The sequence below is a fragment of the Saccopteryx leptura genome, chromosome 1 (genome assembly GCF_036850995.1).
Source record: "Saccopteryx leptura isolate mSacLep1 chromosome 1, mSacLep1_pri_phased_curated, whole genome shotgun sequence".
Lineage (NCBI taxonomy): Eukaryota > Metazoa > Chordata > Mammalia > Chiroptera > Emballonuridae > Saccopteryx > Saccopteryx leptura.
Genome location: NC_089503.1, coordinates 103,325,419 through 103,344,546, shown reverse-complemented (window position 1 = coordinate 103,344,546; position 19,128 = coordinate 103,325,419). Strand labels below are relative to the sequence as shown.

At 47.3% G+C, this 19,128-nt stretch overlaps 1 long non-coding RNA gene across 5 annotated transcripts; it reads right to left on the bottom strand.

The window, feature by feature from the left end:
- Positions 1–678: 678 nt before the first annotated feature.
- Positions 679–19,075, bottom strand: LOC136398638 (uncharacterized). 5 transcript variants are annotated; one of them, XR_010750015.1, is made up of 6 exons: positions 18,190–19,075; positions 16,296–16,365; positions 12,117–12,619; positions 9,483–9,590; positions 8,751–8,893; positions 679–1,502 (listed from the first exon to the last, which is right to left on the bottom strand). It is a non-coding gene; the product is annotated as an uncharacterized lncRNA (long non-coding RNA). The 5 variants fall into 5 exon arrangements; XR_010750014.1 differs by lacking the exon at positions 9,483–9,590 and adding an exon at positions 9,072–9,216; XR_010750013.1 differs by lacking the exon at positions 9,483–9,590 and having other exon boundaries at positions 681–1,502.
- Between the last annotated feature and the right edge of the window lie 53 nt (positions 19,076–19,128).

Sequence of the window (19,128 nt, the reverse complement as noted above, 5' to 3'; positions counted from 1 at the left end):
TTGGGTGCCAAGGGTTGTTTGTTTTGACTCACGGCTATTTTGGCTGGAGAAGAGTAAAGCAGAGAGAGTTCCTTTACTTTGGCTAAGATGGGGCACACATAACCTAGCAGAGCCCAAATTTCAGATGCACAAATAGAAGTGGACCAGTGGTTCAATCTTCTTTCATCATCTCCAAGAAGAGTGAACATCAGAGGTAGGGGGAAAGGAGGTTTCCCTGTATTTCAGCTTAAGAGAAATGAAAGGCTGTCCACCTTCTATGGACAACACTTGACCTCAAAAATGAAAACTGCAGAGGCCTCCTTGCTCGACTCCCAGTTCCCAGTTCTGGCCACCGAAACTTCCTTGGGACATTGCACTCGTGTGCTGGGGCGCTGCACGTAACACTGTGGTGACCATCCTAACCACCTTTCCTCTACACTGCCAGGCTGCCTGATGGAAGAGTAAGTTCCTGGCACATAGGAGGTGTGCAGTAAACATTTGTCAAACCAAAATGTCTATTGCCAATATTATCTTCAATCTAATTTGTATAGCATTTAAGATCAACCACAGAGAAAATTTTCTAGGTCCTTCTCTGTTCTTCCCCAAAGACACACCCCAAATTCTTAACCTGAATATATTTGAGATATTTGTTAAAAATTCAGGTTACTGAACCTTATGTCCCTAGAGGCAGGGGTTGGGTAAGTTTTAGGGTGGAGTTCAGGAACATGCATTTTTAAACTTTTAAAATTTATTTATTTTATTTTATTTTTTTAAGTGAGAGCAGGGGAGATAGTGAGGCAGACTCCTGCATGTGCCTTGACTGGAATCTACCTGGCAACCTCCTCTGGGGCTGATGCTGGAGTGTGGAGCTATTTTTAGCATCTGATGCTGATGTGCTTCAATGGAGTTATCCTCAGTGCCCAGGGACAAGCTCAAACCAATTGAGCCTCTGGCTGCAGGAGAGGAAGAGGGAGAGAAGAGGGAGAGGAGGGGGGGGGAAGAAGCAGATGGTCGCTTCTCCTGTGTGCCCTGACCGGGAAGTGAACCCTGGACATCCATATGCTGAGCCGATGCTCTATCCACTGAGCCAGGGCCAAGGAACATGCATTTTTGACAAGTACCTCAAGTGATTCTGACTTGTCAGAGGGCTGAGCCTCCACCTCTCCAGCCCTGACTTCAGGGTGTGAAGTCCAGGGAGATAGGCCAGGGTGGCTTTCGATGCACCCACTGGTCCTTCTGTCCCCCCAGCCATGCACGCTGGTGATCTGTCATCGCCTCTGGCAGAGAGGAGTCAGGATTCTCTTCTCCTGCTCCTTCTGGCCTGGTTCTTCCCACAGTACAGCTTTAGTTGCTCCTCCTTGTTTATGTTCCTCCTTTCCTTGGTTTCCTTACGAGCCCAGCAGTGGGCAGGACAGACATGCCAGGCCTCTATCTCCATACAAAACTGTTGTGGGAGATCCTCAATCTTGACTCGTGGGCAGAACTTGGGGCTTTTGTGGATGTGGTTCCAGGTCTTTCCTGGCCTGTAGTGGAATGAAGGGATTTAGGGCAGTCAGAGGAGGGAGGGATCTGAGGGCCTAAAGTTGAACCAGCAGCCTGGTGCTCCCCTGGCCGCTGTCTCCTTCATGCCCACTCCAGAGAGACATGATAATGATGAGGTACACAGCCTATTCTCCCTTCTCACAAAGACACTGTCAAAAGGCCGCCCCTCAGGGAACCACCTCCATGAGTCCAACTAGGTTAGGAGGGGAAGGAAAACCACAATAAAATAGCTTCCATTGCTGATCACTTACTACATTGAGGACTTTGGACTAGGCACCTTAATATATATTATAAAACTTATACCAACGTTGAAATATATATACCAATATACATATAAAAACGTATATCAACATTGAAAAATAGCCACACACACATATATATTACTCTCTCCATTTTACAGATCAGACAGAGAATTTAAACGGTTTTCCCAGGACACAGAGCAGATACAGGACTTGAACTCAGATCTCTCCAGCCAAAGCTCCAAAGCTCTACCTCAGAACCAAAGAAAAGGTAAAGCCTCTTGTTACTCTGCCCAGGGTTGTTTTGCAGCATCCTAGGCAATGAGTCAAAGGCCACAAAGGTCTAAGAAACTGCTTGGCACTTGAAAAACTGCATCGACTCCAAATTACAAAGAGAAAAATAACAAAATTAAAACGTTTAAAACCACTTACTGTATTTAAATTACAACAAAACACATTACGAGTAGTTAACTGAAGCTCATATCTTACAGAGCGTTACACACTGATGTTTAATGAGGGGCACATGCACATTCTGATACGATGATGGTGGCCCCTTATTCCCCCACTCCACTTGATCCTGCCCTCTATAAGCACTGCCATTCACCCAGGCCCCCACCGTAGAAACATGAGTGAATGCAAAATGACCAGAGAAGAAGTCAGGAGATCTTGCTCTGCGCTGTCTCCTGAGACCCATTTCTTATTTCAGTTTTCCTGCATGAGGAATGGGGATGATACATTTGTTCTACCTAACTCCTAAATAGTCATTGGCTCAAATTAAAACCACCTCTGAGGAGCATAAAGTCCCATAGACAAACCAAAGATCCTAGATTGTAAAGGGTGACAGTCTGTCAAGACGGAAAATGCAGGCTTAAATCAAAACAAGAAAATATATCAATGGTTTTCATATATGAAAAAAAAATTCCTAGGCCCTGGCCAGTTGGCTCAGTGGTAGAGCATTGGCCCAGTGGATGTCCCGGGTTCAATTCCAGGTCAGGGCACACAGGAGAAGCAACCATCTGCTTCACCCCTCCCCCTCCTGCTTTTTTCTCTCTCTCTCTTCCTCTCCCATAGCCATGGCTTGATTGGAGCGAGTTGGCCCTGGATGCTGAGGATGGCTTCATAACCTCTGCCTCAAGTGCTAAGAAGAGCTCGGTTGCTGAGCAATGGAGCAATGGCCCCAGATGGGCTGAGCATTGCCTCATAGAGGGCTTGCGGAGTGGATCCTGGTTGGGGCACATGTGGGAGTCTGTCTCTGCCTCCCCTCCTCTCAATAAAAATAAGAATATTAAAAAAGTAATAATTCCCAGTGTCTCATGTAATTCTCTCCTATACCAGATCTCATGGGATTTCTGATTTAATAAGGATAAGTATTGACACGATAGCACTCACATTCAGTGTCCCATGTAGCCCTCCTATCTTGTAAAGCAAGCAAGACTCTCTCCTTATTTCTGTCACAGGTACAGAAAGGTGAAGGGACTAGTTCAGGGATGCCCAAATAGTTAGAGCTATAGCCTGTAAGACTGAACAGGATGACAGCCCTCCTTAGGCTAATGTTGTAACTCTCCAGGCCTAAACATTCTTATTTGGAACTGGGTGTAACAAAAACCATTTTTAAAATGAGTGTACAGCAGTCACTGCCTAGCTTTTAGGATTTTTGTGAGGCTCGGTAAGAAAAAGCATAAAAAAATCACTCAGTATATAACTCGGGCATCATTACTATTTATTGCTATCGTTTTGATCATGGCACACATGCCTATTCTTTCTTTGCCAATGTCTCTCCCAAACCAACACATACAGATACTTTCTTTCCAGGAATAAAGATCTCAGATCTGAGCTCCTTGGGGAGACTAGGCTAAAATGTCAGCCTGACTTTAGCTTGATTCTCAAGATCATGCAAAGGAGACAAATACATTAAGACACAGAAGAGAAAGGAAGACACACAAATGAGGACTTAGACAAAAAGTAAGGAGGAGGGGAGCCAGGAGGAAGGCTGGGTGGGCAGAGCCCACTTAGTAAAGCTGTACACTAGTTACACATCCCCGACGCTGGCGGCTTTGGGGGGCCTTCGCGCTGACAGGCAAAGTCTACACACAGGCCCTGGGTGGATGGGGAGGTCCTAGGGTACTTGGGAAACTGGTTGCATTTCATTAACAACAACACGGACCCACATTGTTGCAGGAAAATATAAACCCAGTTAGTTCAAAGGCAGGAGTCACACTCAGCCCGGCTATAAAGTTAGCACTGCCCAGGCTGTGTTCTGAGGGTGATTTTCCACCCCTGCAGCACGGAGTGGGAAGGAGCCCTGGGAGGCCCCGGCTGGCCTGCAGGCCTTAGCCCTCCACCCAGCACTGCACTCCAAAGTTAGACAACCCATCTGGCCGTCGGTGGTAAGCTAAGTTTACATCGGCTTTGCTCCAATTATTGAGCCATCTTGAGTACGGACATCCTTGGAATCAGACTTTGAAGGGTAAATAAATGGCTTTGTCCCAGACCGATAAGGGCAGAACACACAGCCTGTCTGAACTGGGGAAGCATGACAACTTCAGGAGGCAAAATGGCACCAGAATGTAAAGGTATTCAAGGCCAAGCCAAGTAGTTTCAGCTTTTTTTAAATGTAGGCCATGAGAAGAGCCATTGAAGGGTTTTCATTTGGGGAGTGGCACAGATCTGCCCTTTAGAAGAGTGAATCCAGTGGCCATTTGGAAGAGAGGTTGCCAAAAAGCGACTAGAAGCAAGTAGGCAAAGTAAGCCAAACCCTCCCCAAGACCAGTCTAGCCTCCAGTTATTTTGCTGGTATTTCTAGGCAAAGAAGTATCATGTGACAGGAGAGAACATTGCAGAAAGATATACTGAGGGCCAGGACTAGAAGAGGCAAGCATGGGGCTGAGAGTGCATTTTTTTTTTCTTTTTCTTTTTAGCAAGAGAAACAGACAGAAAAGGAGAGAGATGAGAAGCACCAACTTGTAGTTGCAGCACTTTAGTTGTTCCTTGGTTGCTTTTCCATACGTGCCTTGACCAGGGGGGTCCAGCTGAGCAAGTGACCCCTTGCTCAAGTCAGTGACCTTGGGCTCAAGCCAATGGCCTTGGGGTTCAAGCCAGCGATTCTGGGGTCCTGTCTATGATCCCATGCTCAAGCCTGTGACCCAGCACTCAAGACAGATGAACCTGAGCTCAAGCCAGCAACCTTGGGGTTTTGAACCTGGGTCCACTCTATCCACTGTGCCACTGCCCAGTCAGGTGAGAGTGTACAGTTTAACAAAGCACCACTCTCAGAATCAGGCCCAGGCCCAGAAGGTGATGCCTCCTTAAACATTGCAACCTGGGTTCCTCACTTGCCTCACTAGTCTGGCCTACTAACCAGCCCCAAGAGGGGCAGGCACGGGGAGCCAACAAGCCTGTGTTCATTTATGGAATGCTTCAAGTCAAGAACAGTAGCTGTGGGCAGACCTTGGTCTAAGTCCTAACGCTTTCTGAGCTGAGGTGTCCTTATCTATGAAACGGTACAGAAGATGGGAGAGTACTGGATACAGCGTTGCGGGTGTGGTCACTCAGCTCGCCTCTGCCTTGGCTGGCACACCTTTAGGTGCCGGATGTTGTTCCTCAGGAAGGTGTTTCTTTCGGAAGCAGCAGCCGTAAAAATAGCTGCAGTGTAATCAGCACCTACCTGGGAGCTCTGGCAGGACGGCACCTCTCACTTCCAGCCTGGTAGTTATTTGGGCCCAAATCCCTCATTGCTAGAACTGTGCTGCCTGTTTGTTTAAACATCCTCCTAGAGGGAGGGAGGGAGGGAGGGAAGAAGGGAGGGATGGAGAGAGAGGAGGGAGGGAGAGAAAGAGAGAAAGGGAGGAAGGGAGGGAGAGGGGGGAGGGATGGTGAGAGAAAGAGAGGGAGGGAGGGAGGAAGGGAGAGAAGGAGGGAGAGAGAGGAGGAGGGGGAGGGAGAGAGAGAGAGGGGGAGGAGGGAGGGAGGGAGGGAGAGAAAGAGGGAGGGAGATAAGGCAGCACATTTCTCATTTTGTTCTTTCATTTTTTGAACAAATATTTATCAGGAGCCTACTATACGCCAGCATGGTCCTTCCTGGTGGTTTGGATGCAAAGGGAAAGAAAGTACAGCCTCTGTCCTCATGAAGCTTACACTAACTACAAAGGAGCTTCGGGAGGCTCCAGGGGCAGGAGCCAGGAAATAAACAGTAACTTAAACAAAGGAAATAGTCCCCCCTCCCCAGGGTCTAAGGGGGCAGGACGCAACCCTTGGCAGTTGCAATATTTCTCCAAGAAAATGCTGTTTGAGTTGAGATGTTAATATGGAAACAAGTGTACTGTGGAATGGAAAGAGATTTGCATGGGAGGTGTATGTATGGGGGGGGACACCAAGTGCAGAGCCCCTGAGGTGGCCTGTAGTTAGCAATTTTTATATTACTTGCTTTGAGTCAGGTGCACAATGTTTGGATATGGTTTCTGAACAAGAGAGGAACAGATGTGTTTCTAGACCTGATTCAAAATAGCATATCTATGTCTATGTCTATATCTATATCTATATCTAATTCTGCCCCCCCTTCATACCAAGGACATCTTATTTGGGTCACAGCTAAACATTCCCCTAACTACAGCTGCCATGCCCATCCCCCAACCCTTCCTCTATGACCTGGCCATGGCTTCACCGCTGATATTTCCTTTTCTTTCTAGAACCACAGAGAGCCATCACTGACAGAAGCACCTTACCCATTTCCTGCCCGAGCTGAAGCCCAGACCATGCTCTCTCCTCCTCCATTTTGCCTGCTCCTGTGTGGAGGTAAGGGGGTCCTTCACGATGGGAATCAAAGCTCAATAATGAGAGACCACTTATCTTCGACACACTCACATCATACCTTCTCTCAGCCAGAAGGTGCAAACACCTAATTCTGATGTATCTGACAGAGCTCACGGAGTATTATAGGTTTCATAAGCTAGAGTGGCCTTGGCCGTAGAACTAGTCCAGTATTGTCATGTTTTCCACGAGGTACCTGAGGTCCCAAGGAGGGGCAGCAACTTGCTCAAGGCCAGATGCTACACTGGAGACGGGTCTCAGGGCTCTTCTCAAAGAACGGGGCAAGCACTTGCCAATGGTTGGAAACTCTTTTCATGTAACATCCCCATTTATACAGAGGGGACTGCAGAAGCAGAGAGACTTAGGTGACTTGTCCAGGGTGTCACAGGACGTTTTTGCAGAGCGGGCCTTGAATCCAGGTCTTCTGACTAGAAAGCCAGAGTTTCTTTTTTTTTTTTTTTTTTTTTTTACAAATAAATTTTTACTTTAATGGGGTGACATCAACAAATCAGTGTACATATATTCAAAGAAAACATGTCCAGGTTATCTTGTCATTCAATTCTGTTGCACACCCATCACCCAAAGTCAGATTGTCCTCCGTCACCTTCTATCTAGCTTTCTTTGTGCCTCTCCCCCTCCCCCTCTCCCTCCTTCCTCTCTCTGCGCCCCCCCCCCCAACCACCACACTCTTGTCCATGTCTCTTAGTCTCATTTTTATGTCCCACCAATGTATGGAATCCTGTAGTTCTTGTTTTTTTCTGATTTACTTATTTCACTCCGTATAATGTTATCAAGATCCCAACATTTTGTTGGAAGTGATCCGATGTCATCATTTCTTATGGAAAGCCAGAGTTTTTATAATTTCACCATGTTGTCTCCAATCTGCCTAACAGAATATTCCAGAATTTTCCAAAGAGATGATGGGGGGAGAGAAAAAAATTGACCATCCTCCATGATCACTTTTTTTTCCCCCTTGTTACTAAAGGTACTCAATAGGCAGCGAACTCGACAGAAGGAACATTCTCTTTCTGGGGAGACAGGATATCAAGTCTGTTTGGGGAAAAAGCTCCCAAACAGTCAGACATCTGCAGTTTATCTTAGTGCTTCCCCTTGAAAGACAAACCCCTCCAGTGACTGGGAGTTCCTGCAGAATGGGGCTTCGATAAACCAGAAATGTCCATGTCTTGCTATAGACTCTGCAGTTGATCTATTGTCCTTCCTGCTTTTCACCAAATTTCTCTTTTTCATAATATCTTTTGGCATCTTAATTTTATTTTATTTATTTATTTTTTCTGAAGCTGGAAACGGGGAGAGAGTCAGACAGACTCCCGCATGCGCCCGACCGGGATCCACCCGGCATGCCCACCAGGGGCGATGCTCTGCCCACCAGGGGGCGATGCTCTGTCCCTCCGGGGCATCACTCTGCCAAGACCAGAGCCACTCTAGCGCCTGGGGCAGAGGCCAAGGAGCCATCCCTAGCGCCCGGGCCATCTTTGCTCCAATGGAGCCTTGGCTGCGGGAGGGGAAGAGAGAGACAGAGAGGAAGGAGGGGGGGGGGGGTGGAGAAGCAAATGGGCGCTTCTCCTATGTGCCCTGGCCGGGAATCGAACCCGGGTCCCCCACACGCCAGGCCGATGCTCTACCGTTGAGCCAACCGGCCAGGGCCACATCTTAATTTTAGACATGGGTGAAGGTAGAGGAGGAAGACTTTTAGAAACTGAAATTTAACATACATCACTAGAATCATATGGGACCTTAGCCTATTTGCTTCTCTCACACAAGGTGTTGAGATGGATTTGAAAAGCAGAGATGGGGAGGTACAGCCCTCCCCTCCCATCCTGATAGCCACCTTTGTCGTAGGGGATTGCCTCTGCTTCCCTAAACATGGGGTGCAGGTAGAGCGGTATCCAGGTAGGTTTGGGAATCGGCTAGATTTAGGTTTACATCCCAGCTTTGTTTGTCCCTTAGGAACTATGGGGTCATGGTCAAGTTTCTACATTTGATCTTAGTGAAACAGCAAGAAGTGAAGTTTCTTAACTTTGTGGTTACAGAGACCTTAGGTATCCTCATTATGTAGGCAAGGAAATCAAGGCTTAAGTTAAGAAACCTGCCAAATTTTTACACTGCTACTAAGTGACAGATTTGGATTTGAGACCAGCATTAGTCTGATTCTAAGGTGCTTACCACTTCCAACAGCCATGCAGTCCTCTGTGACTCCTGTTTCCCCAGCGTCGTTGTGCGAAACATACATGGTCCTGGTGAACTAGCTAGCAGCTAGGAGGTGGCTGCTGCCCCTGCAAGTTTCTGCTGGATAATTTAAGGTCTGGCTAATCAATATATGAAAAAGAGAGAAAAAATATGGCTGGCGAATGACTTCTGAGTATGGAGGCACCCGGCTTTTTACAACTGTTTCAGCTTTTCCTATGACTCCTTTCCTATCTCCAGCCAGATGGGACAGAGGACACTCAACCTTCCACCATTTCCCTAGCACAAGGGATCACTCACCCAGAGCGGGTGAGCTGGAGCCTCTTTGCAAGGCCAAAATGAGCACACATGTGTAGCCCAGACAGAGGGGGTTGTCTGCAGCCCATGCCTGCCTCGTCCTCATCCTGGGCTTCTCCACAGACCTCTTGGTCTTGTAAGTATAACCCTAAAGATTAATAATAATCACAACAGGCAGCCCATCAGTGCCTCCCAGTCTGGCTGAGAGGTTTACAACTTAAACTCATGGCAGAGGGAGAAATTGGCTCAATCACTTAGAGTAATGGTACATGGAAAGCCAGTTGGGCATGACCGCTATTTAACGCAAGGAAACCAGGCTGCCACACTGAGCGTACATGCACACTAATAAACACGTCATGCTATGAGGTGAAAATTACCCCCCCCCCCTGCACTCCCACCTCGTGCTGCATTTACCTGCTTGCCTCATCCATCCCAATGAAGGGAATAAGAGGAGGAGAATGAGGCCACAAATAATTGCTCATGGCTACAACTATGTCAATACTCGCAGGTCACCTTTCAGTCCTTTAAAAAAGATTTAAAATTTATCACACGACCTTACTTCCTGATATTCATAAGGCATTTTGTAGGAGGACAGTTGAAAGAAAGATTACCCAACATCATCCCTAGGAATATCTAACATCTTCAGATCTTGTATTGAGGAGACCAAGTGCCCCTCCCCCCACCCTTGTGCATCTTCTTAGAAAGTCTAGTGAGGTGGGTACCATAACTGTCCCCAGAATACAGATGAAGACACTGCAACTCAGGGAATTCAAGTAATTGACCCAAGATGACCCAGGACCTAAGAGGTGGTGTATTTGAACACAGACCCATGTGAGTGAGTCGCAGCCCAAGTTCTCAGGGTTTTAGGAACAAAGGAAGGAATAGAGGATGAGGTGATCATTGACTTGCTAGCGTTCTCAATAGTTTTAATTGTATTCCTTAATGCAGGGGTCCCCAAACTACAGCCTGCAGGCCGCATGCGGCCCCCTGAGGCCATTTATCCAGCCCCTGAGGCCATTTATCCAGCCCCCTCCGCACTTCCGGAAGGGGTACCTCTTTCATTGGTGGTCAGTGAGAGGAACACAGGATGCGGATGCAAAGTGCGGCGTCGCTCACCTACAGTACTTCTGGTGACGCGGTACTTCTGGTGACGCGGGACGTACGCGTCACGGATCCGGAAGCGCGTCATATCACTTGCTACGGCTAGCAGTGACAAATATGGAACCGGACATTGACCATCTCATTAGCCAAAAGCAGGCCCATAGTTCCCATTGAAATACTGGTCAGTTTGTTGATTTAAATTTACTTGTTCTTTATTTTAAATATTGTATTTGTTTCTGTTTTGTTTTTTTACTTTAAAATAAGATATGTGCAGTGTGCCTAGGGATTTGTTCATAGTTTTTTTTATAGTCCGGCCCTCCAATGGTCTGAGGGACAGTGAACTGGCCCCCTGTGTAAAAAGTGTGGGGACCCCTGCTTTAAGGTCTTGGATATTATGATGCCTTCCTATCTGCTTTCTCCCCACAAAAAATAACTCTCATATTTTACCATGGGTCAAGTACAACAGACACAGCAGTAAACCCACAATCATGCTTGTCCTCATGGAGCACAGTGTGGTGGAAGAGGAAGCTGGAGAAAAACAGGTTCATAGAAACTGTTAAGGTGCTTCCTAGATTTCCCCTTGGCCCTGTTTGCACAGAATGCTCCAGTCTCCAGATGGACCTGCCCTATATGTAACCACACTGCCAAGAGGACTCGGGAGAGCCTCTTGTCCTAGGCCAGAACCCCAGCTCAGACACTGTAGACCTGCTGCCTTTCTAAAATGAAACAAAGTATAGTAATAATTAAGGCAATGCTAGCTCCTATCATAAACAACTCCCAAAGTATAGAATTAGCTAAAGACTAAAGGTATCTAAAGTTTTAAAAAATACCAATTTAGCCTGACCAGGTGGTGGCACAGTGGATAGAGTGTCGGACTGGGATGTGGAAGATCCAGGTTTGAGACCCCGAGGTTGCCGGCTTGAGCGTGGGCTCATCAGGTTTTATCAGAGCTTACCAGCTTGGACCCAAGGTCGCTGGCTTGGGCAAGGGGTTACTGGGTCTGCTGAAGGCCCACAGTCAAGACACATATGAGAAAGCAATCAGTGAACAACTAAGGTGTCACAACGAAAAACTGATGATTGATGCTTCTCATCTCTCTCCGTTCCTGTCTGTCTGTCCCTATCTATCCCTCTCTCTGACTCTCTCTCTGTAAAAAAGGAAAAAAATACCAATTAAAAAATTTTTTTGTATTTTTCTGAAGTTGGAAACGGGGAGGCAGTCAGACACCGGCACACCCACCAGGGGGCGATGCTCTGCCCATCTGGGGCGTTGCTCTGCTGCAACCAGAGCCATTCCAGCGCCTGAGGCAGAGGCCACAGAACTATCCTCAGCGCCCTGGCCAACTTTGCTCCAATGGAGCCCTGGCTGTGGGAGGGGAAGAGAGAGACAGAGAGGAAGGAGACGGGGAGGGGTGGAGAAGCAGATGGGCGCCTCTCCTGTGTGCCCTGGCTGGGAATCGAACCCTGGACTCCTGCACACCAGGCCGATGCTCTACCACTGAGCCAACGGGCCAGGGCCCCAATTTAAATTCTAATTTCAGACACCATTTTTTAAAGGTATCAGGGGTCCCCAAACTTTTTACACAGGGGGCCAGTTCACTGTCCCTCAGACCATTGGAGGGCCACCACATACAGTGCTCCTCTCACTGACCACCAATGAAAGAGGTGCCCCTTCCGGAAGTGCAGTGGGGGGTGGGGTGGATAAATGGCCTCAGGGGGCTGCATGCGGCCTGCGGGCTGTGGTTTGGGGACACCTGGAACTGCTCTGTGCAATATTTGGGATACACTTTTATACTAACATATTATGCATCACTTTTCTGAAATTCAAATTAAACTGGGTGCTCTGTGTTTAATTTGGTGACCCTCGTTTATATTAAAGTCCACAATGGGTGTTCTCAGCAGGCAGGCAGCTACCCTTCCAGTTGCAATTCAGGGACCCAGGCTTTACCTGTCTTGGCTCTGCCATCTCTATCACTCAGGATCCCACGTGGGAGTTTTTGTGGGACAGTTCTGGAAGCAGCACGATGGACGTCTGCTCACCATCCACGCACTGGCCAGAACTCAGTCTCAGAGCCTGTATCTAACTAACAGTGAGGTCCACTGAAGAATGTGACCTCCTGTGTGTGCAAGAGGGCTTTTGCAGAACACCTAGCTAGCCTCTGACACCTGATAACAGCAGAGTTAACTTCTCAGGACTTGTGCCTCACGCCTGTCTCATATGCTAGTGCTGGGTGTGGTCAGCAGTCCTACACTCACTGGGGTCCTGAGCAGGAGATCAAATGCTCTTCTTAGCCTTGATCTGGCTAACAAAGCTATTTGGGATTGGGGGTATGAAGCCATTGGTGCAGTAACAAGCAGCACGATTCAAATCAATTCATTTTAATCTAAATGCAATTTAATAAACATTTATTAATGTTCCAAGAATAATGAGTAAAGCTTGGTTCCAGGTCCCTGAAGGAGACATAAATTGAAGTAAAAATCAGTTTTAGCCTCAAGGAGCTGTATATCATTAAATTCAATAGCTATTCCCTGGTTTATATCTTGTTGATTTTCCAAGGGTCAGTGAGAAACCCGTAGCTACAAAAATACTGCCCTAAATGCTGGGATACACAGAATTGGTGTATATGTCCATTCATTCGTCCGTCTGTCCATTCATTTGTTCACGGAGGCACTCATTCAATTAGTTCGTTCACTAACATTTAAGAAGCAGAGGTAGACTCTACTCTGAGGGTTGGGGAATGGGAATACTAAACTGAACAAGATTGAGACTGTCTTCCAGAAACCAGAGAGGAGGGTGGTGGTCAGAACGCATGTAACTGAGCCAGATACAAGACAGATGGTGGCAAATACTACAGGAAACACTCACACAGTGCTAAGGGACTTATGGAGGAGGGAGACGTTGATTCTGACTGGAGAGTGGGGCAAAGACTCCATCAAAGATCCAAGAATGACTTTCTAAAGAGACAGCTGAACTCACCCTAGCAAAGAAGATGCAGTCAGTCGCAGGCCTGGCTCAGAGCCCACAACAACCTTCACTGCACCTCCCACCGACCTTAGCCCTGGGAAAAGGCAGTGAGCTTTCCTCGAGGGATAGCTCCAAGTCTTTCACTTCATCTTACAAATCTGTTCAAAGTTTGAGTTCCACTTCACAGAATATGATGGTCTGTTTTACTATACTCATTTTAATGTAATTGGCTTAAATTGCCTGTCATTGAGTCCGATCATTTCATCTTGTGCACCCCTTCTGTTTGAAGAGCCACTCCTGCAGAAATTCAGCTTCAGAGAGGGATGACTGGAAGTTCACTCACTTCTTGTCCTTTCTCCTTGTCAGGAGAAATGAAATGTTCTGCTCTGAAGACTTGGCAGCTGCCTGTCGTCAGCTTTGCGGACAGACGGCACAATAACTGTGGATGAGTCCTATATGGGATGGACACAGCAGTCTGCATCCACTCATCTCCCATCGGGAGAGAAATCTATAGAACTGTACCGCTTAGTTAAGAGTCGTATTTCTGGACCACGGTGCTTCTGGTGGCACCTCGTGACAGCCCCTGTACCTGCTCTCCCTGTCTTGTATATAACTGTAGCACTCCTGTCATGAAACAACTGCCTTGCATTGAAATATATGGGGATTGAACCTTGTAACTTTGAACACCTCATAAGTTAAACAGTAGGCTATTTAAAGTTAAACAGCCTAAGAAAATATTACATACTTCCCCTCTTCCTGGCCCCTCCACAAGGAAACACCAAAGGGCTAGAAAGGCCTGTTTCTGATGGCTTAATTTTCATTCTCGTCTGGGGATTTAGCTGTGGGCCTCAGGGGGTCGTGCTCCTTCAATTCATGCCACACAACATGGAAACTGCACCCCTTGACAGCTAAAAAATTTTAGTTTTGAAATGGAGACCCACTCTCTCAGAACCAAGCCAATTTCCAAAATCACCATAAATTCCCCAATGTTGGCCCGAGGCCCGTGTGTTTGTGGTGACAAGTACCCACAGGGAGAAAATGCCTTTCTCTAAGTGCAGATGCCCTTTCAAAGACAACATTAAGACCTTATGCCAAAAAGCTGACAACAATGGTTGCTATGTCTCACCCCAAAGCTTTGTTAGGAAACCCCATAAAACCTGGCACATGGTTTGTGACAGCCAGTGAAACACTGTGCTTCTTCCATAATAACCTGAGCCCAAGCTGCTATCATTAAGGGACCTCTCTTATTAAGCATCTCGTTGTTAAATGGCTGTCATCATCTGGTCCCAGTGTACATTAAATCCCATTATAATAATAAACACACTTCCCCATGACATCCGTTGCAGATTTCATCAACTGCTGCCTACCCCTTCAGGGCATCTTTGCACTAATAACAACTCAGATTTGTTATTTGAGTTGACGACATTAGGTCCCAACACAATTTACAATATGCTGGATAAAGAAGAGCAAAAAAAAAGTTTTCCCTCCCTTAATCACAAAGATCTTGGGGTCACAGTAACCCAAGGCTCAGGGACTAAAAGCAATAACTCCTCTTCTTCTCCCTTTGAAAAGTCATTCTTTGCCTTGAAGATGAGAGGAAGGCACATTTAGAACCTGGAGAAGAAGCCCAAGTTTGTGGATACCACGAACCAGAACTCCATGGGCAAAAAAATAATAATAATAAATAAAATAAAATAAAATAAAATAAAAGGCAAATACTAATCAAAGAAATCATCTTCTTATTTGCTTTTCTGGGCTCAACCAACCAGGTTCCATAGTCACTTGGTTATTTCTCCCTCTGATTTTTGGAAGAGGGCATCTAAGGAAAGTGGCATAAAAGAATGAAACCTTAAAAAGAAGGTAAAGCAAGGAAAACTGTCAACATACAGAGTGGGGCAAGAGTAGGCTCACAGTTGTGAGTTTATTCTTGTATTACTAATTAATTATTGCACAATATTGAGCAATAATTAATTAATCCATATGAGCAACTGTGAGCCTACTCTTGCCCCACCCTGAATGCACTGAGGGCAAGTTCTTGACATTATCTGCCTCTAGCTAGAAGATCTCTGCAATGATGCCCTTGAAGCATTGTAAAATCTTTTGCCAGCAGGTAAGGGCACAACGGGTCTGCTGTGTCTTCCGCCAAGGGTCCCTAGTGAGGTGAATACCGGAAAGCACATGTGACAGCCTGGGGCATCCTTCAGTGGCACTCTGGGGTTCTCCGTTGTTGTGGGGAGCCACTTTTTCCATTCAGGCCTTACAGTCTGTTGCATCTTTCTCTGCAAATGTTTCATTCCCCAATCATCACAAGATTTGGTGGAGATGCAAAGTAGCTTATTCTCCCCAAGGTCCTGGATGTATTTATTGTGATAAGAAAGTGTACCTTTTAAAATTTAAAACTATTTCCAAATGAGGAGTTGGAAACAAAATGAGTTGCAACATGCCATTTACACTCAATCAGAATATTTAAAACACCACCATCATCTTCTTGTGCATCTGTTGAGTTCCAAGTTTTACTGTAGTACAAAACACCCTCCTCAACTTCTGCCTGAGATTTTGAGGAAAGAGGAAAAGTGCAGAGACCCTGAGGGAGATGTAAGTCTATTTACCTGCTAGCCTGATTCAGTGGACAACTGTTGGGCCCTAGGTGCGGCTGCCTGCTGCACAGAACTTGGCCTCAGTGGGTAAGAGAAGGGAAATTAAAAGCCCTTGCTTCCCTTTCCTATCTCACTAGTGGCAGAATGGTCTGATTTGAAGTCACAGCTCTGATACTTCCTAGTTCTGTAGTCTTAGTTGATGCACGTTACCTCTCTGAGTCTGTTTTTCATCTGCAGAGATGGAAAAAATAATAGTACCTACATTAATAGGGCTGTTGTAAGGATTAAATCAAGCAGCACAGGTAATGTATTAAGACTCATAGTCAGTGCTCAGAATGAGTTCTGATTCCCAGTCTTCTTCCTGTGAGATCCCTTAGACTTGCTGTACCCTCCTCTTCCACAAACTGAGCCCTGAGGCCTGCTGTCAGTCGGGGTGTAGGGTGGGGGTGGTGGTGGTGGTGGAGGAGGAGGAGGATATGAGGGACGTGAGGGATCAGGAAGGTTTAGCAATGGAATTCCACCCGAAGGTCAACTCATCCATTCCCCTGTCTCCAGCATGACCTGCCCAACAGACGGAGGGCTCTTCTATTTTTAGGACCTTTCAGAACTGGTGTTCCAGCTTCCCTTATCATACCCTTTAAGAAATAAAAGGAAAAAAGAAATCACTACAAATATATGAACATTAGAGAGGAGGGAAGGAGAGAGGGAGAAAGAAAGTTTTCTCTTATAATTTTCCATCTAGCTTGTTTTTAGGTGCTGCCATTTGAAATCTCTGAACTGGGGATTCTCATCAGCCTTCTAGAGCTCCAAGGACATAGCTCTGGTTATAAACGGTGCCAGTTTTGGTGATGGAGCCACTGCTCCTTTATCTGGGCCCAATAAACCTGATCAAACTGCTGTGCAGCCAGCCTTCAGCGCTAAGTGGAAACGCTAGGATCCCAGTGCTGGCACTCAGCCACAGCCTTGCCTGCCTTCCTCCTGTTACCTTCTCCACCTCTTAAATCCAGACATTAATCTCTCTTTAACACTTACTAACAAGGGCTGGGCTTTTTAATGAGCAGACTTTATGAAGCAAAGGAGATTTTCACATAGAGTGAATATGGCATGGAGGTGGGGGGAATCCAGGACCATGGAGGAATTGTTCCTTCTCTTCCACTGTGCCCAGAGTTTCTCTCTTTCTCTGATTTGAGGATTAATAGGAGATTAGGATCAAGGGCTAATTGTGTGCTTCTCCAGCTACTGCACTTGGGAGGGGCTGGTAGTAGATGTGGACAGCCAGGCAGCAACCTTCAGCAGGCACCATCTAGGCTAGTGGTGGTCAACCTGGTCCCTACCGCCCACTAGGGGGCGTTCCAGCTTTCATGGTGGGCGGTAGTGGAGCAACCAAAGTATAAATAAAAAGATAGCTTTAACTATAGTAAGTTGTTTTATAAAGATTTATTCTGCCAAACTTAGCGAAAATCCGACAAAAAGTACTTGGTAAGTAATTATTATTATATGCTTTTACTTGCTGTAACTCTGCTTTATAAATTTTATAAAGTAAAGTTACTTCCCTACTTTATAAATCACCATTACTGTGGAACTAGTTGGTGGTTAGAAAATTTTACTACTAACAGAGATACAAAAGTGGGCGGTAGGTATAAAAAGGTTGACTAGCCCTGATCTAAGCAGAAACGAACAAGTTTAATGATTCTTTATTTCCCTGGTGAGGCAGTAGGAAGGTCTTTTCTACTCTTCTGACATCCCTTCTCCAAGTACCTTCCTTGCAGACCTGATTTCTTAACTTTCTTGAAACACCTTTCCTCTTACAGACTGCAGACCTTAGTGAGAAAAACCGGCTTTAACAGGACTGTTCTTGATTGTTTATCAAAAGGAATACTTAGGGCCTGGGCTTTCTCTCGCATCAGGTAGGTAGGAAGTTCCAAGTGGCTTCTCTTCCCTCTGCTGTCCTCTCCTGCAGGTCCCAGCACTTTCCCCAGGAGCAGGGGACAGGAATGATGTTTGCTGGGATGGAATTGCCTGTCCTTAAGACTACTCCATTAGCAGCTCTTGGGAACGCAGATAATTTCTGATTTGTGGAACTCTGCTGTCTGGCCTTTTGCAATCGGAAGCAAATTTTTGTCTCTAGTTGGCTTCTGCCACCTTCCATGACCCTACAGTTCCTGGAGCCTGACTCTCCATCTGGGGCAATGCTAGAAGCACACATCAGGAAGTGATTATACCGGAGTCTTGCCGAAAACCTTTGACCCACCCGCGTGTTGGGGACAAAATGTGGAGACTTAGGACTTGCGATCGAAACCCGGTGTTGCTAAGACTGCCTGACCTGGGGAGGCTGACTGTCCTGGAGACCCCGGGATCGCGCTCTCCACTCCCACCGTCACCCCACCCCCACACTCCTGATTGTCAGTGGGCCTCCAGGGCCTGCACCCAAAAGAGCGTTCCCCACCTCTTGCCCCTACCTTCGCCAAGATCCGGGGAAAGGGGGGAGAAGGAGAGCCTCCAAGGGAACTCTCCGCCGCTGAGGAAGGGCAGATTTCTTCTGGTTGCTCTACCCGGAGGTTGGGGATCTCCACTTCCAGGGAGGACAGCCAACTGGGAGGGGGAGGCACTTTAGGGGGATTAGAGCTGCAAGCTTTCACTGCTCCCTGAATACTGCGCTAAGCAGGGCGCAGTTCTTGGGAACTCTTTCCAACCAGGTTCCTTAATTGAGGGGGGGGGGGGGGAGGCACAAAGCCGAGGACACGATTAAGACTGAGAGGGATAAAAGTTTCTCTCAGGCTTCGACCTCAACTCCCAGGTATCGCGACCGCTAAACTCGGGCGTCCACCTCCGGCGATTGATTCCTGCGGATCCTCTGACCCTTGGTTCACCAGGGCCCGCGAATTCTGCGTCTTAAGACTTCTCACAATTCCACTGCTCGCCGCCCAGAAGCGGGCGGCACCGGAGGCCTGAGCTGGGGCCGTGAAAGCGACCTTCTAAAACCGATCTTCGGGAGACAAGGGGTGCAGCCCTGAACCCGGAGCAAAAGTAAGAGGCGAGATGACACGCACTGAACTGGGGCAAACATGGAAGCCCAGGACAAAACTCCTCTCCTGGAGCGGCAGGGGAAACAAAACCCGTGTTCCAGAGGTAATTAAAAAACCTAGGGGTTGGGTGGAGGCTGCGCCCCGCACCTCACCTCTACTGTTACTAAGGGTGTCGAATCCCTGGCTCTCTTCTTCAAGAGCTCCTTCTTTCCTCTCCGCCTGGCCGGAGAGCGGCGGCCGCCGGCGCCCAGCAGCAGCTAGATGTCAGGCGAAGCCCGGAGCGCGGCGCGCGGGAAGGGAGGAGACAGGAGGGGAGGGAAGGGGTGGGACGGAGAGCGAGTGCCGGCTCCGCCAGCGCGGGGGGGGTGGGGT